We start from the raw sequence: 26,811 nt of genomic DNA on the forward strand, positions 1-26,811 counted from the left end.
CCAAGGAGAATTTCAGCATAGAGTTTTTGGCAGATGAAACCAACATTCTGTCCCGTTGTAGCCACCCTGTCTGAGCTGGGGGCAAGGAGAGGGGAGCTCTCCCTTCCTGGAGGGGTTCTCTTTTTGCCTCCCCCCGCCTCCACCAGTAGTTTGAAGTACCTGTCCCTTCTATTAACACTGGGTCATCGCCAGTAGGACTCATAGGTTTTCTCTGTAAGCTTGTAACCAGGATGGCATATGTACCAAAATGCTACCCAATTTGAAGGGTATGTGGGAAAACCCCCCAACCCTAGCACATAATTATCCTCTCAGCATCATTTAGAAAGTCACAGCCATTCCCTCCATTCCCTCAACCTCTAACATGACCAATAGGGGGCACTGCAGGGTGAGATTCCCAGCAGTACCCCCGCCTCTCTACCAAGTTATTGGAACATGAAGTATGGAACATAATCCACTTATTTTAGTGATAGTAGTATACTTTTAGCTACAGTCATTCTTGCTGAGCGATTATCTATGAATTGAAGATCTCAGTTGCTCTTGGGATGTGGTTAGCTAAAGAAGGACGTTTTAGCTTGAAGGATATGGGATACGTTCTGACTGGGTGTTAGGAAGATGTGAAGCAATGGGCCCTAGTGATTGTCCCTGGAAGAATGGTTCAGAGATGACCACTGGGGACCGTGATGCATTTGGCTAGGGCACTGAGAGAAGGGTCTGGCAGCCTTAGATGCGGATGTGAGGGAGCCAGAGACGTGAAAGCTGAGTGTTTTAAAACCTCAGGAAGCAGCTATCTTCTACGCCTGACTTTATTGGATACTGTGAACTTGGGCAATTGAACTTAAAGCCAACAGTGAGTTTATTATAAAATAAATAAAGGCACAAATAGTTCTTTTTGTCAAGGAAGGGAAATTGAGGGAAGAGTGGAGAGTAAAGAGAAAACAAATCATAGATTTTAAAAGAGTCACAGATACTAAAACAAAAATCCAAGGCAGATTTGGAAACTAGGGCTTTTTTATTTAAAACAAAATTATTTTTCAATCAGGGAATTTAGGTGATTCAAATAAAAAAGTACGAAGAGGTTGATAATGAGAGGTCTGCCCCTTTGTACGAGGCACCGTTTTCCCCTCTCCATGGCTTTCTAGAGATACTTCATGCATATATACAAATGATGCATCGTTCTAGTTTCCTTTTTTAATAGGACTGTAACTTGGAGATAATTCCTTTCTAGTCCTGAAGTGTTTCTTCGTTCTTTTTTATTGCTGTAAAATATTTTGTTGTCTGTGGATAGACATCTGGGTTCTTTTCAGTCATTTCCTACTACAGATGAGGATTTGTTGGACATCCTTATACAGGAAGCCGGAGCTGTGGGGAGAACACTAGAGTTCTCCACAGTGGCCAATTCAGAATCGGGCTGCTTTGAGGGGACTACCAGGGAGGGGTACCTTCCCAGGAGGAGACAGGACCCAAAAAGTTCTTTATATACCTACCAACCCAAGGTTGTAAAAGTTTATGAATCTGTGACCTCACCTCTACTCCAAGACCATTTATAGTTTTTGTAAAGTTTTACGTATACCATGGTCTTCCTGTGTAGATCCCGAGGAACTTTCTGATTTTCATCCTATTCCTTTGTCTCCTCTGGGCCTCGGTTTATTCATCTGGAAAATCAGAAAGGTGGACTTTAAGATGTTCTTAAACTCTTCCTTAAGCCACAGTACTTTTATTTTTTTTCTGCCAGATGAAATTTAGGAGGAACTCTAATAAACGGTCCAGATAAAAACAAGGAATGGTATGATTTCATAGTCTCTTAATTATTTCTTGGCAGATGGTTTTCTGTGGAACCCCTGAAGTAGCTCTGAAAAGCTGTGGGCATCTATGGAAGATTGGATGAAAAGAAACAGACACCAGCTTGAAAGGTTTTTTGTTTATGTCTGTGATAACATTATAATAATGGCTGGTTACCTTGATTCATAGGGGCACAAGATTCTATTGAGATTCTGTCATCTACTAGCTTCTATATAAATTATGACATTTGATACATTGACCAAAAGGGAAAAGGCCAGGAACATAGAACATGAAAAGTAGGTCTGGGTGGTGGTGGTGGTGGGGAGGTGGGTGAGAAGGAAAGAGAGAAAAGGAAACAGCTAGGGAGATAAAGAAGAAAAGATGTTCACATGACCTTTAGATTAATGCACTGAGCTGCACCTTTTGTGAGCTGATTCCTGAATGTGGGAGGCTCTGAGGTGGGGAAGGACCATATATAGGAAGCAGAGAGATTGAGATACTTACAATTTAGTTGAGATTTTAAAGATACAACATGTAGATATTGACATTTTCCAGTAGCGTAAATAACTTCATCTCTGGATTTTAGACAGGTTGGAAAGATTCTAAACATGGTATGGTTAAATAGCCTGGGGGAAGCACACTTCAATCTTGTCTCGTCTTCTGGAGGAGGAATCATGATGGGGGTGTGTCTTTGTCATGCTGCAGGCAGACTGAACCATCAATGCTAGGCTGGTGTTTGGCACCATTCTCCTCTTAGGAACGTCCCCTGTGGGTCTGTGGCATCTGGGGAGATGTCTCTGTGGCAGGCAGAGTTCAGTGGAGGTTTAGCCCTAAAAATTCTTCAGAGTGAATACTTGTGGCCCTGGTCCATTGAATGATAGCAGAGGAATCACAAAAGCGATTTGATCTGTAAGTCATGTCTAAAACTCCCTGAGCAGCGTCATTTTCCTCCTAATCATAGCAAATTGTCCCCCACATCTAAGTTAAGAAAAACTCCCAGCATTGATAAGCTAAGTATTTATCCTGTTTAAAAAATATATGAAATGTGAATAAGTATAATAAAAATATAATAATATAAATATAATGACAATAAAATCAGGGTTCTATGGGCTCATCATTTTTAATATTTTGCTAGCTTTGAGACTTTGAGTTTGTATCTGAATTTAATGTAAGTCAGAAGAGGGAATGGGACGTGCAAGGTGTGTGTGTGTGGGGGGGATGGGTAGGTGTGGGTGTGGGTGTGTAGCAGGCAAGAAAAGAGTTATGGCCTCAAGCTTTATTCAGGGTTTCCTGAGTTTATAAAGACAGCAGTAACAAAACTTGGTGGTTCAGATATTCTGTCCCTCCTGGCCTTTAATACCCTTTGGGATTTTAAGAGGTGCTGGAACTGTTTTGTTTTGTTTTGTTTTTTCCTGCAAATAGGTGGGAAATTTTGTGGATTTTCAAAGTAGGAATTAAAATCACTGTTTTCTGTACTGTCTGATGTCTGCTAGAAGCCATCCTATCCAAGAAATTATTCATCACAGTGCAGGGATTTCTGAAGTCTTTTGAATGAAATGAGTTTGCGTAGACAAATGGCGGGTCACAGCGGGAATGCAGGAGATGAACCTGCCCTGAAAGGTCATAGATTGGCCAATCAGCCTCTGAACTTAAGGGTAGGGAACTGAGAAGGCCAAGGGTAATGGTCTGATCTCCTTAGAGGCTATTAATGGGTTTGCCAACCTCAGAAAGTGATCGCTGCTGCTGGTCACGGGTAGGTTCAGTGAGAATCTCATCATTCCCATTGAAAGTCTGGTTCAAAATTGTTACTAATGTTGGGTCAATGATGTCATCTCTGTATAAAGAGAAAATACTATGGTTGAAGAGACACAGCTAGTCAAATGGCTTATCAAATTAACTGTCTAATTTGAGAAGTGTCTTAGAATGATGACAATAATTTTGAACAAGCAAATCAAGTGTGTTTTGACCTGATACCTGTCCAACTATGCATCCTGACCATTGGCAACTGCAGGACTGGTATCCAATCGTGGCTGATAAAGGGTAATAATCCACACCCCATCAAATCCTGATGAACAGAGAAGAGGGTCACTTCCTCTTTTCTCTGAGGATAGTGAAAAATCTGAATTTTTAAAAAGACTTCTTTGATAAAGAGATTGTAAGCACCTAGAAGGGTAGGGACATCATATATATATATATATATATATATATATATATATATATATATATAAAAATTATATATAAAATTTAAAAAAATCCCATCACCTCCTCTTATTCCCTCAGGTGTGGTTCTATGGGCAGAGTGAACACTATTAAGTGTAACTGACAAAATGATGTAGCTTTCACTATTTGAAATGAGTCATCCTTAAAGATCTCAAAAGGCTGTGGTGACGGAGACAGTGTTATAAAGGGTATGTTGGTTTTGAAAGGACATAGAGAACTTTGAGAATGTTTCTAAGAGAGGCAAAAGCATCTTGGAAATGCTAGAAAAAAAGATCCTAACCAATTTGATCTTGGTGAGCTATCTCTTTATCCCTCAGCTGCGTGATTGTGGGGAAGTTGTTTAAACGCTCAGTACCTTAGTTTCCTCATCTGTAAAACTGGAAGAATAATGTATCTACAATACAGGGTTGTTCCTAGAATTAAATGAGCTAACATATCAGAACTTGGAACAATGATTGGCAGTAGGAATTGCTCAACAAATGTTAACAATTACTATCACTTTCATTAAAGATCTTGGGGGAAAGGATAGATTAGCTTCTCTCCTCCCCCAAAATGTAAAATATTTGACTCACATACTTTCAATTTAACATTCTTTTAATGTCATAGAGAGAGAGTTTTGTGAACCTTCCAGCATAGTAATTTACAATTGTGGAGTCTGTCATGCTTTCCCCTTTACTTCAGCTTCAGCTACTTTGATTTCTCTGTGGGAAGTCTGAATAGACATTTCTCCAAAGAAGACATACAGATGGTCAACAGGAATGTGAAAAAATGCTGAACACCACTAATTATTAGAGAAATTCAAATCAAAACTACAATGAGTTATCACCTCACTCTGGTCAGAATGGCCATCATCAAAAAGTTCACAAATAATAAATGCCGGAGAGGGTGTGGAGAAAAAGGAAACCTCCTGCACTGTTGGTGGGAATGTGAATTAGTGCAGCCACTAGGGAGGTTCATTAAAAAACTAAAAATAGAGCTACCATATATAATCCTGCAATCCCACTCCTGGGCATATATCTGGAGAAAACCATAATTCAAAAAGATACATGTACTCTAATATTCATTGCAGCACTATTTACAATAGCCCAGACATGCAAACAACCTAAATGTCCATCAACAGATGAATGGATAAATAATATGTGGTATATTTATACAATGGAATACTATTTGGCCATAAAAAAGACTAAAATAATGCCATTTGCAGCAACATCGATGGGCCTAGAGATTATCATACTAAGTGAAGTAGGACAGAGAAAGACAAATATCATATAATATTGCTTATATGTGGAATCTAAAAAAAAAAAAGATACAAATGAACTCATTTACAAAACAGAAAGAGACTCACAAGACACAGAAAACAAACTTATGGTTACCAAAGGGGAAAGGGGGAACGGGATAAGTTAAGAGGTTAGGATTAACATATACACGTTACTATATGTAAAATATATAACCAACAAGGACCTGAATCACTGTGCTTTTCACCACTGAAAATAACATGGGATTGTAAATCAACTATACTTCAATAAAAAATAAATAAATTAAAAAATACATATGGAATTTTAATGAAATAACACTGGTAATGTAACAAATGTGACTTTTTATACATGCCAACGAGTACTGTCTCATTAAAATGTGTTCATCGTGAGAGGCAAATGACACCCGTAACATTCAAAATATTTTGGTGTTCCTTTCAGAACTGTCTTCAGATTCATGGATGAAAACCAGTCTCATAACTTTATATCACACTTTAAACTTTTTATTTAAAAAAACTTTTTAGTTTAAAATAATTTGACTCACAAAAATGTTGCAAAAACAGTTCAAAGAATTTCCACATACTCTTCATCCAAATTCCCCAAATATCAACACCTTATACAACCACAGTATAATCATGAAAAGCAGGTAATATAATACTAATCTACACACTTTATTCAAATTTCACAAACTGTCCTACTGATGTCCTTTTTCTGGTCCAGTTCAGGGCACATATTGCATTTAGTTGTATTACCTTAGTTTCCTTTAATCTGGAACATTTTCTTGGTCTTTGTCTTGTCTGATGTTGACACTTTTGAAGAGGATTGACCAGTTATTTTACAGAATCTCCCTCAGTTTGGGTTTGTCTGATGTTTCCTCATAATTAAAGTTGTGAATTTTTGGCAAGAATACCATAGACACGACCCTGTGGCCTTCTCAATACATTGTATCGGGAGGCACAGGATATCAGTTTCTCATGACTGATTACTGGCCATATTAACTTTGCTTACTTGGTTGAGGTGGTGTCTGCTAGGCTTCTCCACTGTAAAGTTACTACTTTCCCCTTTGTAAATAAGTCTCTTATAGGGAGATATTTTGAGACTATGTAAGTATCCCCTTTCTCATTCATTGTCTAATTTTAGCATTGTATTAGAATTCTCCAGAGAAACAGAAACAGTAGGATATATATATGTGTGTGTGTAATGTGTATTTACATATATTCATTATGAGGAATTGGCTCACATGATTATGGAGGCTGAGAAGTCCTATGATGTGCCTTCTGTAAGCTCGAGACCCAGGAAACTGGGTGGTATAGTTCTAGTCTGAGTCCAAAGGCCTGAGAAGCAGGGGAGATGATAATGTAAGTCCCAGTCCAAGAGTAAGAGAAGACCAACGTCCCAGCTCAGGCAGGCAGGCAGGAAGAAAAAGGGATGAATTCCGCCTTCCTCTGCCTTTTTGTTCTGTTCAGGCCTTGAATGGATTGAATGATACCCACACACACTGGGGAAGGCCATCTACTTTACAGAGTCCACCCACTCAAATGCTGATCTCATCTGGAAACACCCTCACAGATACACCCAGAAATAATATTTAATCTGGGCACCTCATAGTACAGTCAAGTTGACACATAAAATTAACCTTCACAACCTCTATCTATAATTCTTGCCTGGAACAATGATTACTTAGGTGTTTGCCCAAATGGTCACTTTTTTTTTTTTTAAACTCCAAACCAATATGTCTAGATGGGCAGTTCACTTTTACACACTTGAATGGGTGACAGGGTGACTGTGGGTTGTTCCCACATTCAAATCCAATGTCTGTAAGTGCTGTACTTCTTTTCCTCCTCCCATTCCTCCCTGTTCTACTATGTTTTACAGTGCCTACACAGAGGCTTCTCAGACAGAGGAAAGCACATGTTATTTGGAAACAGACAGATCTGGATTTGAATCCTACACCCACCACATACCAGTTGGGTAACCTATTCAAGTAACTTAATCTCTGGGTTTCAGGTGCCTCCTAAGTGAAAAGAGTATTCCACTTCATGGGCTGTTTTAAAGGGTATATAAGCTACCACGTATAAAATTTTCTGCATCAAGCATGACGTGAGGCTGTTTAATGAAAGTTGGCTCTTTGTTGTTCTTTTTCCAATGAAAGCAATCAAACAGTCACGGTAGATACAAAGGCTGAATTTTGATTTCATGAATTTAGATTGAGGCCAGCTTTAAAAAAATCTCTTCAGGTGATTCTAATGTGCACCCAGAGTTGAGCACCACCGAATTAGATGCTCGCTTAAGGCCTTACTGATTTAAAACTCTAAGATAAAAGAAAACTGAATATAGCTTTACTTTTGTAATTTTAGCATGGTATCATTAAAGGTATGGACAATAAAAATAATAAAATATTGTATAAAGGGGAAAATTTTGTGAAAAGGGGCAATTTGAGGTATTGGTTCATTCATCCACTTAGGTAATCAGTGGTTTCTTGAACCCCTATGTTTAGATGTTGTGCTGAGCACTGGGGCATATAAAGATGAAATGGACACAGTCAAGCAGTTACAGCACAGTACAGTGTGATGCAAGCTATAGTGGAGGGAGGTATACAGTGGTCTAATACGTCACGAATACTATGCATGGTGTTTGCCATGTGAAGGAGTTCAGTCTTTATTTCATCAGTGTTTGACAATTTATAAAGACTACTGAGTGGGTAGGGGCATCATGATTTGCTAGAAATATTACTCTGGTGTGTTTGGAATGGGTGAGCAAGGAGATAGGGTGATCAGGAGAGAGAAGAGCGAGGGGGAGGGAGGGGGAAGAGGCTGGGTGCTTAATGCTGGGGTATGACAGTGGGGATGAAAATGAGGGGTTTGACTTGTGAGATATGTTAGGGGTGGAATGACAGGACTTGAAGACCATTTATGTGAGGGGGAGGCTTTGATGTCTTCCAGGTGCGTATGTAGATGGTGTCCTCATTCACTGAACTAGGGGAAGGGCATGATTGTGGATGGGGATCTAGTGAGTTCAGTTTTGAATCTGTTATGAATTGAGGCATTTGGGAATATGTTATCTCACTAGATGGTGGTTGATATATGGATCTGGAACTTGGGAAAGGAACCTCCATTAGAGAGAAAGATGAGGAACTGTACAGTTGGTATCTGTAGCCACTGGTATGGATGCAACTGTCCAGATAGAACATGTAGAAGACTAAGAGAAAAGTCAAGGACAGAGCTTAGGAATAATTAGTGTTAAGTGGAAGGTGGGTGGAAAAGGAGCCAGAGAGGAGAGTCTGAGGAGAGGCAGAGAGTATGACGAGGACCAGAAGGGGAGCATCTCAGGGACATCAGGAGTAAGACATTTGAAGAAGGGCAAACTGGTCATTAAAAGTGACAGAAGCATCAAATAAAGTAAGTTCTGGACTGAGCTAAAAGAATTGGATGTGGCCTCTAGGTGGGCATAGGAGACTTTATTGTATTTGTCTTATGAACTTTGTAGAGTTTCTGAGAACAGGTTGAAATGTCCCCTGCTTTCAAGAAAACTTCCATGACTAATTCCACACCACCCTGCTCACTCAACACATTAAGAACATTGAATACATCCTCCCTGAGCTGGAAGTCACTTTGTAGGTCATTTAACCTAGGCCTTACTGAACAGGTAAGGAAATTAACACCCAGAAAAGTCATTACTTGCCTGGGGTCAAGTGACAGATTTAAGACATTAATCCAGGGTTTTTCCACAGACATTGGCATTGGTGCAATTACTTTGTACTAATTTACTACTTGTTCATATGTTGCCTATTTACACACTGGTTGTTTTGTATTTATGTAGTTTGGGGGTTTTGCAGTTTCCCAAGGTTGTAAGAACTACATATATACTACTTTATTACCTTCTTTCTTTCTCACTGTTTACCTTTTGCCTTTATGGGCTATTTTAAAGAATAAATAAACTATAATCTTGGGCAGAAGGATCCTACAAAGCAACCCATAGAGCCTAGGAGAAGGAGCCTGAAAAGTGTTTCTTAGCAAGTTGCTCAGCAGAGGATCAAAGCCTGATGTCCCAGTCTGGTTTGTCTCTTTGTATCCTTTTACTGCAGAAAATCAAGCTCTGGCCAACATGCATTTTGCTGTCCCATGTAAGGCATTGCTCAGCAAAGCCCTGTCTCCTCCACTCTACCATTCCCTTGGCTAAGTGGCCTTGGGGGCTACTGAGAGGATGGCAGGAGAGCTGAGGAAACAGCAACCCAATCACTTTCTGACTCTGAGGCTCAGGACCTAGTGTCTGAGAAATTTCATCTAGAGAACTCCTTGTCTTTTAGAAGCATTTGTGCTTTCATAACATTCTGGGTGAGTTCTTATGGCACCTGTCTCAACCACTTTTGTTCTCTTCCATTTATTCAATCTTCATCCATCTTCTCAACCTCTCTCTCCATTTCTTTTCTCTTTGTCTCTCTTTGTGTCTCTGTCAGCTACAGACCTCTTCATTCACCCTGTCTCTACATATCTTTTTCTGTCTTTATCTTTAGGTAGCATGTCTTTAAGCCAGCATGCATAAAACGAATAGCAAAAACTGTGATACATAGTAGTTGTTCAATAAACATTGTAATTGTGCAGTCAGAAGGTGTTTAGATATGCTGGAACCATGGAACCATTGAGTGTATGATAGTACTATATAGAAGCCAATAACATTTCTTTTTAGCTTCAACATTTTGATCAAGGACCTCCAAGTACCATGTAGTCCTGACTCAGAAAGTTAGCTACAGGGACAGGCAGTGTATAGGCCTGGAGCTCAGAGAAGTCCTGCCTTGTAGCTCTACCTGTGGGCAGGTACTCCTCTAGGATTCACTATTTCTGAATCTACAGCCACAGAAATCCACCTCACATACATGTGATGTGCATGCCAGGAGAACGGTGAGCCCACCAGGAATTTGTAATGATATTTAGTGCAGTGGATATTAAAAATTTTTAAACTAACTAACATCTATTCCCCCTTCCTAGAAACATCCTGATTTCCTTTTGGGTCAAGGCCTTGCCCCACTGTGATGTCTTGGGATAATCCACATGTCAGGAGACTGTTCTGGAAGTGGGAAAGACAAGATTCTTTTTCTCGCTATCCTGGTATAGCTAGGATAACACACGGCCTAGGCTCAGATCATCAGACACATCCTCCTGGGACTTGGAATTTTGAGTGAGTGATGGAAAAATAAGAGAAACAGTTGGAATTTCCTTATCACAGCAGCGGTACCCTGATCAGTGCTCAGTTCCTGATTCCTTTCTCTGGAGCTGACCTGGATCCTGCCTGTTTCCAGGCTTGTTCTTCAGCTTCTCGTCAGTTCTGTAAGCCCATCATTTCCTTTGGCTAGAGTTAACCACTGTCCTAGTCTGCTCGGGCTGCTGTAACAAAATACCACAGACTGCGTGGCTTCAACAACAGAAACTTATTTTCTCATAGTTCTGGAGGCTCTGAGTTCAAGATCAAGGCTCTGGAAGAGTTTGGTTTCTGGTGAGGATTTTCTTCCTGTCTTGCAGAGGGCTGCTTTGGCCTCACCTGGTCTTTCTGTACATGCATGATGGGAGAGAGTGGGCTTGATCTCTGGTATCTCTTATAAGGACACTAATCCTTTCATTTTATTTATTTAGTAAAGTTATGTCTTTTTATTTTTATTTTATTTATTTATTTTTGGCTGTGTTGGGTCTTCGTTACTGCGCGCAGGCTTTTCTCTAGTTGCGGCGAGCGGGGGCTACTCTTTGTTGCGGTGCGTGGGCTTCTCATTGTGATGGCTTCTCTTGTTGCGGAGCACGGGCTCTAGGCACGTGGGCCTCAGTAGTTGTGGCATGCGGGCTCAGTAGCTGTGGCTCGCAGGCTCTAAGAGTGCAGGCTCAGTGGTTGTGGCTCACGGGCTTAGTTGCTCCGCGGCATGTGGGATCTTCCTGGACCAGGGATCGGACCTGTGTCCCCTGCATTGACAGGCAGATTCTTATCCACTGTGCCACCAGGGAAGCCCAGGACACTAATCCTTTTAGATCAGGTTCCACCCTATGACCTCTTAACCTCAATTACGTCCTTACTTCATACACAGCCACACTTGGGGTTAAGATTTCACCATGTGGGTTTTAGGGGAGCATGAACATTCAGTCCATAACACGAGCCAAAGTCAGTTTGTTTTGCTTGCAAATTAGGAACTTAAGCTGATACACTTAAACCTAAGTCTGCCAGTCTTACCTTTCCCTTCTGAAATCCAAACTCCGAAATGAAAAAAGTTTTTTGTTTTTGTTTTTGTTTTGCATCTTGTCCTGCGAGACTGGGCTTTATTCACTTGGTTGAAATAGACGTCTATTTAATAAAAAGTGAGGATCTTTAGAACAACGTTAGTTCTCCCACTTTCCTTGCATCTCTGGCTTCTCTGGCATTTCTTGAGCAAGCCTGTTAGTCAAGCAGGTGATTGGAGACTCTCTGATGTCATTCTCCACACTGATGTCAGATGCCAACCTTAGGGCTGGCTGGGTGGAAAAATGACCAGCTTGGCTCTTAAAGTAATGGCTCCATGTTGCAAGAAGTTGACAATTCTCTTCTTGCTTTTTTCTTTTTATTGGTTGTTCCACAGTCTGGAGAGCATACACAGCTGCCTGGCAGCTCTGCTCCTAAAGCTGTGGCACTCACCATCAAAGGCCGTTCCTCTGACTGCCGCTCCAGACAGGACAATGGCAAATAATATTAAGTCAAGCTCTTCCCCCAAGGGTCTCTGAGCTAGAAGTCTGCATGGAGCTTATCAGTGGGAAATCTGCCTAAAACTGTCCCCAGGATAATGCTTGTGTCAAACAAGCAGCACATAGTGCCACATATGTATGCAAGGAACTACCAACCAAAAAGGTGAATATAAATATGGCCCTAAAAAGCACTTGGTTCATGCTCATTTCATTTTTTATTTTCCCCCAGTATTCCCCTTCACACCTGGAAATCACTCAGTATGAAGTAACCCACAGCACTTTCCAGAGCTGTTTTTGTGTTTTCTTTTCAACTGCAGATGTCTGGGAAACAGTAAACTCTTGTTTTGAAGCCTTTTAAAATTGAGTTTTTGATTCCAAGCAATTGAAAATTGTTCCTGTTTATGCTTCTTATTGGCGATAGTTTAACTAGCTGGATTTTGTTTTCTCTGGATTATGGTTTTTTACGGTTTTCCTTTAGGAGTTTACCAGTCCCTGGAGCTCACTGGTAGCAAAGGAAAAATGTGTCTAGAGAAATTGAATTTCTCTTATGTCCACAGAAAAAGTAGCCAGTTGCCATTATGGGGTAAAACTGGGGCTTTCTTCCCAGAGATTCATGGGTTAGTAAAGTCTGAGCAATATTAATACCTTTTTTTTTGCAAGGCTAGGATATGTACTTCGCAAAGTATCTGTAAAAGTAAGTCAAGATAGCCACTTATTTCTGGCATTTGTTATGGGGTAATTATCCTAATAGTTCTTTACTCTTGTAATTTAGCAAAAGGGATATTTTACTTACTCTTGAGTTGTTTGGGCAAGCATGACTCATAGTTACCCAAGTGTAGATCATTTATTAGAATGTCTAAAATTCTTCTTTTTTAGTCAGTCTTACAGGTAGTTGTTACCATCCTGTACCGTTTTCACCAGTTCTTCCTACCCCTACCAACTAAAACCACCCAAGCCACTATTGAGAATTTACTGTGTGTACATTCCTGGGTTCTGGGATGAAGGCTGAAGGGGGATGAAGGTGTGTTGAAGAAAGTATTTAGAAATAAAGGTCACATGTTTGTAGTTGGTCCAGACTGTGAATGGTACAAAGTATGTGGAAACCAAAAGGGGGGCAGGGTAGGCTTTGCTAGGGCATGTTTCTTACAGGAGAGTGTAGGCTCCACATGGATTATGTGGAGAAGATGGTGGGAGGTGATAATTTCAGACTGGAAGATGGCTGAGAAGAGATGTGAATGGAAAAGCTAGGTGGGTAAGGAAACTAATCATTGTTGGACAGTCCTATGTGCTGGGAACTGTGTAAAGTCCTTTACTATGTATCTTTAAAAATGTAATCTTCTTTATTAATTTACAGTGTGGTAGCAGGTTTTATGTCTTTATTTTAGAGAAGAAACCTAAGACCGAGGAAGTCACACAAAGAGTACATACTGGAGTTGATAATAAAATTCAGGTCCACTTGACTCCAAAGAGTGAAAATGATCAAGACTAGCTTAGGAGAGATTTTCCTGGCTGGAAGGGAGGGGCCTCCATAGGTGGAGCAAGAGATGAGGTTTGATACCTTGGGAGTGGGGCAGTGAAGGCATGTTTCTGTCTCATGGGAAAGACAACTGAAGCTCCCATAGGTCCTTGAACGGGGGAAGGATGTGAAGGAAGCAAGGATAGGGAAGTACTGCCCGGGGAACTTGTGTGCCCTTCACAGGTAACCAAGAACAGTTAGTGTGAAGCCTCAATACCCTCGACTTGCAAATTTCCTACCTTGCTCCTGGCTCTCTCCATTCTAATTGGTCCTGCTCTCAGCAGTGAGAATTGGCTTTCCCAAGCATTATGTGGAGCCCCTTTCCTCTCTTAGAACAGCTCTGAGGACCCCAACGGCATGTCTTCCTAATCGCAAATCCCTGCCTCTTATTACCTAACTGCCTATTCTTTTGCACCTTACCTTATAATTTCCTTTCCAGCTCAGGATCCATCCACCCTCCTGTTAGCACAACTTTTGCATTCTGCCGAGTTTTTTTCTCTCTTCAGTTCAGTGAATTTGACCTTTCCTGTCAGGTCTTTCTAGATGGAATCAACTTGACATTTTAAGGGGCGTTTTAACAGGGCTCTCAGTTTTTGTGATATGATATGAATATATCTATATTTATATTTTGTATTCTTTCATCAGATGCATTTAGACTGATTTGTAAATTTCGTGTGTCTGCTCTTAGATTGTAAACTCAAGGAAGGCTGTCAAGGAACTGTCATTTTCAGGGCCTTTCTGTCTCCCCAGAATGCCTGGTTAAATATTTTGACTCTGATAGTCACCGAATCGTTGCCCAAATGAGTATAGCACACTTCTCATCAGACTTTCTCTTCTTGGTGAACATTCCTGCTCGACAGTGGCCTCATTTACTTTAGGCCTGGATTAATAGTTTTGGTTCCCGAGTCTTCTTACTCTTCTTTGCATGTCTGCTTAATCTTACGAGTAGGAAATAAGGTTAGTGGAATAATAAATAAATAAATAAGGTTAGTGCTTCTGCCATATATTGGAAGAAAAAAGAATAAGAAAAATCCAAACCTCCAAATTCTACTTTTCTCTCACACCCGCTGTGCAACCCTACCATTCTTCTGGAGGGGACTTCTAGCTGCCCTGCTCTCCAGAAGCCCCATGGGAACACGCAGAGCTCAGTGTGTCCAGCTGATGGAACCCAGCACAGTACCTGACAGCTGCCTGATTTGGCCAGAGAGGAGCCCCTTGCTGATCTCCTGGTGCCTGCATTGCTGCCTCACCTGTACGTGAGTGTCCAGCCCGGACACGTCTTCCTTGTTAAAACCAGCTATTCCATATCAGGCTCAGCCCCGCATGGTGTTTCTCTCTTTAGATTAGTGTAGCTGTCTCCTGACACAGGAATCAAGCTCCTTCTGCACAGTTGGATATGTGCTCTTCAGGCACGGCCAGAGAGACTCATTTCTTGCTTACTTTATGTCGGTCATATTTTTTGGTTAAGAAAGCATTTAATCATATCTTTATGATTACAGTTGACCCTTGAACAACACGGGTTTGAACTGCACAGGTCCACTTATAGGTGGATTTTTTTCAATAGTAAATACTACATACTACACGATCACCAGTTGGTTGAATCCACAGATACAGAAGAACTGCATATACGAAGGGCTGTATATACGTGGATTTTCCACTGTGCGGAGAGTTGGGGCCCTTAATCTCCACGTTGTTCAAGGGTCAACTGTACTTATTATTGTATACTTAGAGATGCTAAAATAGTTCAATCTTTGAAAAATGAGGAGCTCTCCTATAATATTCTCCTAGTTAGAAAATATTTCTCCAGAAAACTATTTTTGATTTTTTTGTTTGTTTGTTTTTGTTTGTTTTGTTTTTTGGCTGTGCCACACGGCACGCAGTATCTTAGTTCCACGACTAGGGATCAAACCCGTGCCCCCTGCAGTGGAAGGGCAGAGTCTTAACCACTGGACTGCCACAGAAGTCCCAGGAAACTGTTCTTACAATACCTTCTCCAGGAATCCTTTCTTGACTCAATGAGAGGAGAGTTGATCTTTTCTGCTGGGTTCCCTTCTCCAGATGAACTTGCCTCAATCATGGTATCCCCTGCTCTTCCCAGAGCATTAACTGGGCTTGCCTTATGGCTGAGCCATCTGAAAACGCTTTATTGATTAATATCTGTGTTTCTGAGATCTTGTAACAGCTTCTTATCTCTCTCTGAAGAAAGTGAATGGACAACAGTTCTTTGGCTATCTTCTTATTAATGGTCTCTTCTCATACTTGTCTAATAGGACTGGTTGACAGTGTTTCAATTAAAAAAAGAAAAAAGGAGACATGATAGCACAAGGTTGTATTTTTTTTCGGTACGCGGGCCTCTTACTGTTGTGGACTCTCCCTTTGCGGAGCACAGGCTCCGGATGTGCAGACTCAGCGGCCATGGCTCACGGACCCAGCTGCTCCGCAGCATGTGGGATCTTCCCAAACTGGGGCATGAACCCGTGTCCCCTGCATCAGCAGGTGGACTTTCAACCACTGCGCCACCAGGGAAGCCCAAGGTTGTAGTTGCATCAATCCAGGTCTGTGTCTGATGTTCTCTGAGGTTAGTTCCCCTAGATGTTGAGTGTTTTAGATTGTAAGATCTTAAGAGGTTCAAGATTGTATCTGTTTTGGCTTTTTATATAGCAACTGGCATTAGCTACGAATACATAGATCCTTGATGAATGCCTTGGAAGAGGACACTTAGAGTGAAATTAGAATATCCATCCAAGAAATAATAGTGAAACTAACTGAAGGATACTGATGATTTCTCTTGCACGTGTGTGTGTTTGTGTGTTTTCACTTTAGTCATGTAGTTTGCGTCCATAAAGCTTTAAGAATATTTTCTATAAATGCAAATGAGTCTACCTAGATTTTGGTTCCACCCGGGACCAGCCAGATGGAGCAGCTCATGGCAATAAAGAGGTCCTGCATTGAACCTTGAGTGTTTTGAATATGCCCAGGCAGAGAGGAGTGAGAAAACTGTAGCAGGGATGAGGATGAAGGCCAGTGACAAAGTCAGGAGTGCCAAGAAGATGTTTCATATTGAAGTGTTTTGATAAGAACATGGCTAGAGAGGTCTGAGCAGGGTAGGTGGAGAACAGAGGAAGAATGAGGTAGAGAGCAGGTGTGTTTGGCAGGTTCGGAAATAGTCCTAAAAATAGTCTTATGTGAGTCACACCTTTTATGCAGAGTTTAGTGGGTGCTGCCAGGGTGGAGATGACAAAGAGGTGAGAAGCACAGCATCCTTAAAGGAACCTATGAGGCTTTGTCTGTTTTTGCACGTGCAATAATGGAACTATCCTCAAGCTATTCTGACCGTAACTTTCAATCAAGAGTCTTAGTCTCTTCTTTCCTCTTGGCAGCATAGTAAGCTGGAAGTGTTGTTTCTTTTGATTAGACAGTCATATGGATAAATAGTAGTTCATTGGTTTCATTAAAGATAGATCCGAACTGATAAGGAGTTTTCAGGATTGGGCCAAAGTGGCTTGGGGCCAATTTGCAGCAGTCACAAAGTATTTCTCAGACTGTGGCCAGTGTTTTTTTTTTCAACATGTAGGAGTGGGGCTTCCCTGGTGGTGCTGTGGTTAAGAATCCGCCTGCCAATGCAGGGAACACGGGTTTGAGCCCTGGTCTGGGAAGATCCCCACATGCCGCGGAGCAACTAATCCCGTGCACCACAACTACTGAGCCTGCGCTCTAGAGCCTGCGAACCACAACTACTGAACCTGCGTGCCACAACTACTGAAGCCCACGTGCCTAGAGCCCATGCTCCACAATGAGAAGCCCACGCTCCACAATGAGAAGCCCACGCACCACAATGAAGAGTAGCTCTCGCTCTCCATGGCAAGAGAAAGCCTGCACACAGCAACGAAGACCCAGCGCAGTCAAGAAAATAAAAATAAATAAATAAATAAAAATTAAAGAAAAAGAAAAGAAAAAACATTGGTAAAAGAAAAATGTAGGATATATGCATTTAAGAATGTCCAGAGCCACAGATTCCATCCCAGCTAGACTCGTCATATCACAAAGCTGGGAGCCTGAGAATCAACATTTAAACCCTCCCAATCCCCCAGCCCTGTGACTGAGTTGCACGCTACAGTCTCTGAGGAACAGTAGGCAGTTGGTTCAGAAGAACTTGTAGATTTTCAAGCCTTCCACATGAACTGAGGCCAGATTTCCAAGGAGGAATCCTAGAGTGGGGTTAGTGAATTTTCAGTGGTCTGTGGGAGTTAAGCCATAGGGAATGTTTCCGGCAGTCCAAATAGTTCCTATCATTGTAGACATAGCTCAAGTTCACCTTTTAGATGGAGACCTCCAAGTCCACCCTTGCCACAGAACGTGCTTGCTGTCATCTGCTTTCATAGAGTTTATTTGTACAACTTTTTTGACAACTCATCTTACTCTGCCTTGTGATATCTCTTAGCTAAATCTCACACAGCTATCAAACTTCATTTTAAAAATTACAGTATAACTTACCTATAGTAATATGCACATCATTTAAATTTCATATCAATTAAATTTCATTCCATTTTCACATGCTTATATAACCATGTAGTGACCACTTGGATCATTTCCAGTACTCCAGAAAATTTCCTTGTGCTCACAGGTAATAGTTTTCTAAAGGTAGCCACTATTTAGACTTTATCACCATACAATAATTTCAGGCTATTTTTGAACTTCAGATATATGGAATCATGTAGTATGTAGTCTTTTGTGTGAACTTCCTCCCCTCAACATTCTGTGATATTTCTCCATGTTTTTGAGAGTATTACTAATTTTTCTTTTTCATTGCTGTGTTATATTCTATTGTATAAGTATACTATAACTTATTAACTTATCTACTGTTGGTGAATATTTTGGTTGTTTCCAGTTTTGGACCAGCAACATTCTTTTTTTTTTTTTAGGGAAACAAATATCTTTTTTTTAATTGAAGCATAATTGACATACAGCATGATATTAATTTCAGGTGTACAATGTAATGATTCAACATTTTTATACATTGCAAAATGATTACCACAATAAGTCTAGTGATCATCTGTCACCATACAAAGTTACAAAATTTTTTTTTCTTGTGATGACAACTTTTAAGATTTACTTCTTCGTGTAACTTTCAAATTTGCAATACAATGTTATTAGCTATAGTTGCCATGCTGTACATTACATCTCCATCACTTATTTATTTTATAACTGGAAGTTTGTATCTTTTTTTTTAATATCTTTATTGGAGTACAGTTGCTTTACAGTGGTGTGTTAGTTTCTGCTTTATAACAAAGTGAATCAGCTATACATATACGTGTATCTCCATATCTCTTCCCTCTTGCGTTTCCCTCCCACCCTCCCATCCCACCCCTCTAGGAGGTCACAAAGCACCGAGCTGATCTCCCTGTGCTATGCAGCTATTTCCCACGAGCTATCTATTTTACATTTGGCAGTATATATCTGTCCATGACAGTCTCTCTCTTCATCCCAGCTTACCCTTCCCCCTCCTTAGCAACATTCTTATACAAGTCTTTTAGTGTTCAAGACCATTTTTTGCTGGAGATATATTCAGGAGTGGAGCTGCTGGGCCATAGGTATATGTGTGCTTGGTTTCAGTAGGCATTGCTAAACAAACATGTTCCTAGGTGGCTGGAAAATGTTTGTTTAGCAAACATTCTTACCAGCTGTGTATGAGAATTCCGATGTTTTTAACTTTTTATATCTTGTCTCCCTGACATGGCTTTGTACAGGAAAGCATGCAACCAGGTTCATATGTTTTGTGTTAGCCATAGTGCCTGCACAGAGACTATGGATGGTAGGGGTGTGATAAACATAAAGGAATTAACAATCAGAAGCTCACCGAAATCAGATTCTCTGCACTGCAAAAAGACTACAAGAAACTGCAGGAAAATCAAGATCATCCAGAACTTGAGAAAGAGAACAATATGATTCAAACCTTCCATGCACTGTTTGAAAATCTTACCCCATTCCTTGCCATTTAATATCAGGATATTACTCAAAGGTGAACCAAATGACTGTCTGTAAACCACTGAACCAAAAAGCCTGTTTAAGTAATAGAGTCTTGTGCAAACAGCAATCTTTTTATTTGAGAATAATAAAATGTTTTTGTCATCTTAGATGATCTAACAAGTTTTCTAATTTATAAATGTAGCTCTTTGCTCTAAACTCTTTTGTGGGTTCAGGCGAGGGCCTGAAAATAATTTCTAGCTGGTTGTTGACGGTGGATGTGACAAGCTCCTTTCTTGGAAGACAGCAGCATGGTGTGGTAGAAAGCACATGATTTGGGTTTCAACCTCACGTTTGATACACCCTTTTTATGTGACCCCGATCAAGTCTTCATCTTTCTGGGTTTGTTTGCTTGTCTTGGCAATGACAGTGTCTACCTCTCTCTGGGCTGAAAGGATGGTGATTGTGAAAATGCAAGTCCAGAGATGGCATATAGATGGGATATAAAAAACGTCAACCTTGAAGAGGGAGGCAGAGGAGTCAGGATCAGCGATGCCATGTGAGAAAGACTGGACTGGGCGCTGCTGGCTCTGAAGATGGAAGGGGCCAGGAACCAAGGGATGCACACTATTAAAAAAATGTGAGCTTCTCTTCCCTTTGATTTCTTTTTTTTAATTAAATGTTTTTCCAGCTTCATTGAGGTATAATTGACATATAACGTTGTGTAAGTTTAAGGTATGCAGTGTGTTGATTTGATACACTTATATATTGCGAAGAATTACCACCAGTGGTGTTAGCTAACAGCTGCATCACGTCATATAATCACCATTTCTTCTTTGTGGTGAGAATATTTAAGATCTACTCTTTGGCAACTTTCAAGTATATAATACAGATTATTAACTGTAATCACAATGCTGTACTTTAGGTCCCTGCCACTTACTTGTTTTATAGCTGGAAGTTTGTACCCTTTGACCACCATCTCTACTTTTCCCCCACGTCCCTGCCCCCTGGTAACCACCACTCTACTCTCCATTTTTATGAGTTCGGCTTTTTTAGTTTCCACATAATAAGTGAATCATACAGTATTTGTTTTTCTCTGTCTGGCTTATTTTCACTTAGCATAGTGCCCTCAAGGTCCATTCATGTTGTTGCAAATGGCAGGAAAGATTTTCTTCTTTCTCAAGGCCTAATAGAAAATACTGTTGTGTATATACACCACATTTTCTTTATGCATTCATCCAATGACGAACACTGAGGTTGTTTCCATACCTTGGCTATTGTGAATAATGCTGTAATGAGCATGGGGTGCAGATATCTCTTTGAGATCCCGTTTTCATTTCCCAAAAGTGGAACTGCTGGATCATATGGTATTTCTATTTTTAACTTTTTGAGGAATCTCCATACTGTTTTCCATAGTGGCTGCCCTTCAATTTCTTGGTGGCATTGTGATGGCTGGTATTAGCCTTGGCTTTGGAGTCTGACCTAGATGGGAACCTGGAACCTGGCTCTGCCATGAATTAGCTGTTTGACTTGGACAAATTACTTAACTTTACTAAGCCTCAGGTTCATTTGTAAGATAACAGTGATATATTGCCCACTTTATAGGGTTGTAGTAGGATTAAATGAGCAAAGTAACCTATTTAGTTATATGTAAAGCAGCCTACTTAGAGGCTGGTGCATGATAGTTGCTCAAGATAGTTGTTTCTTCTCCCGTTCTAAGATTTCTTCCACGTGAGCATTCTGACTCTTAAGATTTTGAATTTCTCAGAATCTTAGCATAAAAGGTCCAAGTTGCAAGGTGTCCAGTGATATGGAAGACTTGAAGTTACCCACTTATTTGAAGCAGAATGTGCAAGACTTGAATTCTGGGGGGCAGAAACTTTATCTTTTATGATTTAGTAAAAGAATGATACCATTTACCTGAGTGTTTTGGTTATATGAATGATCATGCAGTACCTAATGTATAAGCCTCAGCTTTTCAGTTTGTATTTGTTGTATAGACTTAGTTGAAATAGCACCTTACCGCCTGCCCCCCTCCAAAAAAGAAAGAATCTTGCCAGTGAACCCACCTTCCATGGTGGTCAAAGTGGATGTACACTGAAATTCAAGAGAATAGCCTTTTTCTGGGTGAAGACTTTTGGATCAGTTGTTCTCATTGGGGGCATTTTTGAAATCTGTGGAGGCATTCCTGTGAAGCACCATTAGCCTGTAGTGAGCAGAGCCCAAGAATGAAAGATGTCCCTGCAGAACACCTTTGTCCCCCTCCCCCATATTTCTCACTCACCTTTCTAATGTCTTGATCTTCAAGGTAAGGTCCCCCGCTTTCCTTATTATTGCCTCCAGATATGAAGTTGTTAGAGGTAAGTGTGTATTATAATAAATTTTAGTATGCACCAGTACCTTCTTTCATTTTCCTGTTTTTCCCATACCTAATGACTTCTGATCTTTTCTCAAAAGCGAACACTCATAAAGGGCAAATGCGTACTATTCTGTTCCGTTTTCCGCTATGTTGTCCTGCACAAGCATTTACATATTGAAACATAAAGTAACACAAAAGTTACTTTATTATAAATTACTTTCATCTATCCTTTATATTATAGCTAGGGTAGTATTTTCATATTCTGAAATAGTATGTATATATATATATATGTGTGTAAGTTAGATTTACATATATATGTAAATCAATGATAAATCTGTAAGATTTATCATTACAGTACAGTGATGAGCCTGATGGGATTGGATCCCTTCTCCACAAGTCCTTTGGAGATTTTTCTATTTGGTCATTTCTCCAGTTCCTACCCCTCTTCAGCGCAACATTTTTATGTTACCAAAAAATCACGCTAGTGCTAAAAAATGAGAGAAAGAAATAGGTGAGCTGAGACTCTTTGCACTGTGCCCTGGTTATTCTCTTGCTGTGTACTTAGGATTCCTATAGGGGAAAACATTTTTTGCTATTAAAGGGCAGGGCATGAGGCATCAAATTTCCTGAAGGAGTGACTCTCACTTCCTTCTCTTCTGTCCTACCTGCTAAGAAAACCTGCTTGTTCTCTGATTACCTTAAATCACACACTGAACCCTTTGGAGATTTTCCTGATCTCATCCTGATCTTTTTAGTCTTATCTGCCTAGGATTTTTGTTTCACTTTCTGCTGGATTTAATGTACCGCCTCCATTTCTGGTCGTTTTCCTCACTGTCCCTTTTTCTCCCTCCATTCCCTTACCTGCTCATCTGGTAAACACATGAACATGTACTTTATGGGGTTTACCAGCAGATCCCAGCTGAGTAGGAGACAGGCTCAGCCTACAGCAAGCCACATGGCAGGGGATGACCTAGAGAGGCCCAGCTACCAGAGCAAATCCTACCAAATAGGGCTGCCCCTCTGGTGCCAGTTTGCTAAAAAGGCACAGCTAGACAAAGATATGGGTAGTAACAATTTGGAGCATCAAAAGAATACTCTCCTTCCAAAGCTTTGGGATTATTTCAAAAGCCTGATTTATTTGTACCATATTGAGCTGGGTGGGAACAAAAAACTTATGTCTTGTGTCCTTGTTAAGGGTGAGTGCAGTGTATGAACTAATCATAACGTAGAGATGATGCAGTGGTTAGAATGCAGGCTCTGGGTTCAAAATCTGAACTCACTGCTCCCTGGCTGTGGCATTTGGAGCAAGTTACAAACTTCTCTATGCTTCAGTTCCCTCATTTGTGTAATGGGGATAATAATAATTCCCACTTCAGAGTGGTATGTGAAGGCTTAGACTTTTGTTTGGCACATGGTAGGAGTTTATATGTTATAATTTTATAATGTAAAAATAATGTTTATAATTTTAATAAACATTTTAGTTTATAATTATGTAATTAAAATTTTCATATCCTCTGACCCTCTAGAGAGGCCTTATTTTATATCATTGATTTTACAACCTAGGTTCAAGAATAATGGTATTATTAAACATCTTTTGTATTAATTATTATGTTTTGGAAAACAAGATTAAATTTGTAGCCCATTTGAATTCATGTAATAATAAGTTATTCTATAGTGGAAGTCTACAACCCTGGCTTTCCTCAAATTTTTACTCCATGGAGCACTGTTGCTGCAAGATGTTCTCCCCAGAACGGGTTCTATGTTGCAATATAATTCGGTTGCAACACACAATATGCCATCCTTGCAGACTCACGATGCACATCAGCATGTCAAAGGCTTATAAAAGTCCTGTGAAGAAACCCGTTTAACTTAAAAAAGAGATACTATCTTAACACAAGTTTCCTAGAAAATGGGGCCTGAGCCAAAGTTCATATCCTAAGGATTTATCAGGAGGTGCAATCCTAGGGCAGCAAGATTGAGGCAAAAAGGGAATTGAGACAGAGAAAGGGAAAGCAAATGCTGGATGGTGCGTTACCTAGACGGCTTCATAAGAGAGAGCACCTCATGACCAGGTGAGGGCTGTGTCTTCCAGACGGGCTGTTGGCAATCAGCACACTCTTGAATCCTCTGGAGTCATTTTCCATTATTCAAGGTTTACCCATGAAGTGTTAATATTACTGCACTTAGGGATTGTTACCTGTCTTCTTCGGGTAGCTGCTAGGTCAGGCAGATCCCATGCTTCACAACATGGCCTTGGACTCTTGGTTAGATCAGGGCACTGGAGCCCCTGTGAGGCCTCTGCAGAGAACACAGTGGTGGCTTTGTTAAAGCTTTGTCCTCACTCCTGGCGTGAGGACTCAAGGGCTGAGGACAGCCTTTGGTGCTGTGTTAGGAGATGAGGCCGTGATTGTTGGCCTGGGAGGAGGGTGTGGGGGTGAGCAAATCTGGAGAGGCATGTAAACTGGCTCCTATATACCTACCCTTTCACAAACTTTTAACTACGTAAAACTCACTTCCTTCCCCTCTCCCTTTTTAAAATTACTCTCGTTATTATCCCATAAAATTCATGTCCTGAGGCCTAAATTATGGAGATGTTGTATACAATAACTCTTAATAATATGATAGAGAATTGACTGAATTCCATAGCTTTTGAAGATGATTCCAGGTAGAGTGATACTTGCAATTTTAGAGCCCTGTGTTTCAAGGATAGTCCATTTTAAATCAGGGACAACAGCCATACTGACTTAGAATCATAGTTCATCTTATACAGTATTCCGATGCAAAGAGGTGATCCCAGGTAATATACTTGGAGCATTTGTGTTTCTTCCTAATGTCAGTCTCCTCTTTTTCCCCCACCCTCAGTTTGTCATTTATCTTCTGACCAAATGCTGAAATGTAAAAATTCAAGACCACCTTTTAAAATTTGAGAAACTTAATTTAGGAAATAGGAGGAAATACTATTTCACAAAGTAAGATAGTATTTTGAGACTATTTTAAACTTACAGAAAAGTTGCAAAAGTAGTACAAAGAATTCCCATATGTCCTTCATCCTTCATCTGGAGACCCATTCAAGTTTTGCTAGTTGTCCCAATAACGTTCTCTATAGCACAAGGATCTAGGTCTGAATTGTGATTGCTTTTAGTTATCAGGTCTCTCTAGTCTCCTTCAATCTGAAAACTCCTCAGTCTTTCCATGACTTTCATGATTTTTATATTTTTCAAGATTATAAGCTAGTCATTTTGTAAAATATCACTCAGACTCACTTTGGTCTGTCCAATGTTTTCTTATGACTAGACCCAGGTTATGTATTTTTAAAAAATATTTATTGATTGATTTATTTATTTGGCTCCGTCAGGTCTTAGTTGCGGCATGTGAGATCTTTGTTGTGCGGCATGTGGGATCTTCTGCTGTGGCACATGGGCTTCTTTCCAGTTGTGGCGCACGGACTCTCTAGTTGTGGCGCACAGGCTCCAGAGCGTGCGGGCTCAGTAGTTGTGGTGCGTAGGCCCAGTTGCCCAGCGGCACAGCATGTGGGATCCTAGTTCCCCGACCAGGGATTGAATCCGTGTCCCCTGCGTTGGAAGGCAGATTCTTAACCAGTGGACCACCAGAGAAGTCCCCCAGCGTTATGTATTTTTGGTTGGAATATCACAGAAGTGAGTCTGTGTTCTTTATATTGTACCAAAGCGTGGCATATGGTGTTGACTTGCCCTATTACTGGTGGCATAACCTTGATCATTTGGTGAAGATGGTGTCTGCCAGGTTTCTCCACTGTAAATTTCCTTCCCCCTACCCCTTTGCAATTCATAAAAATTTTGAGGACAGGTACTTTAAGACTGTAAAACCCATTCTTCATCCCACTTTCACCCACTAGTTTTAGAATATTTTTTGCTTTAATTGTGATTGCCAAATGGTGATTTTGAAGTTCCATCATTCTTTCTATTTTTATTAGTTGACATTCTACTGTAAGGAAGGTCTTTCTTTTCTCCCTATTAATTTTTAAAATTTGTTTATGAGTGTGGACTTCTGGATTCCAGTTTATTCAGTGGATCATAATCTATTACTATCATTATTTATTTTGATTCTCAAATTGTCCAGACTTGACAAGAGGGAGGCCTTTCAAACTGTCTTCTGCATCTTTTGACATGCCCCGATCATTCTTTGAGCACTTCCTTACTTGCCCCACAAGACAGATATTCCAGGTTCATTTTGTTCTTTCACTGCCCTACACTTAGGCTCAACCATTTGTCCAAGGAGCCCTGATTTTTTTTAGTGGAGAGTGATATTTAGAAATACATACCTGAACAGTAGGTGTGCTCATTGTTACTGAGATGTAACTGCACCCAGGCCCTCTCAGAAGACAGAACTAGGAAATATATGTGTGTTTAAACATATATGTATGCATTTACATTTGTATTTATTTCTGTATCTCTCTATATAAAAATAATTTATACTGCTATTTTCAGTTCCAGTCAAACACCACAGGGTTCATTCTAGCTTTCCTCTTTCCAAATTTGTATCTACCTTCTCCAGTAGTAAGAAATATATGCCCATTATCTTTAATACATTTATTTACTTAATCTCTCTGAATGTAGCTAGTCTTCAGGCCATCAGCCTGCTTGGAAATCCCTTATGCAGACCCCAAACTCCACCCTGTTCAGAATCCCTACCCACAGAAGGAAGGCTTGATAGCAATCTTTAAACTTAGTTATAACCTGTGTTTTCTTAGTAGCTATTTCTGGCTTGGTCATTCATGAAATTTTCCAAATCCTTTGGGGCTTAATTTATATTTCCCATTTCTACCACTTTCTTGGTGTAATGAGTTCCACAGTCTAATCTTTACTTTGTGAAATAGTATTTCCTCCTCTTTCCTAAATTAAGTTTCTCAAATTTTAAAAGGTGGTCTTTATACTACAAAGCTACAGTAATCAAGACAGTATGGTACTGGCACAAAAACAGAAATATAGATCAATGGAACAGGATAGAAAGCCCAGAGATAAACCCATGCACATATGGTCACCGTAT

The sequence above is a fragment of the Aethalodelphis obliquidens genome, unplaced genomic scaffold, assembly GCF_003676395.1.
Source record: "Aethalodelphis obliquidens isolate GAN/ISIS:26980383/991018 unplaced genomic scaffold, ASM367639v1 scaffold39, whole genome shotgun sequence".
Classification (NCBI taxonomy): domain Eukaryota; kingdom Metazoa; phylum Chordata; class Mammalia; order Artiodactyla; family Delphinidae; genus Aethalodelphis; species Aethalodelphis obliquidens.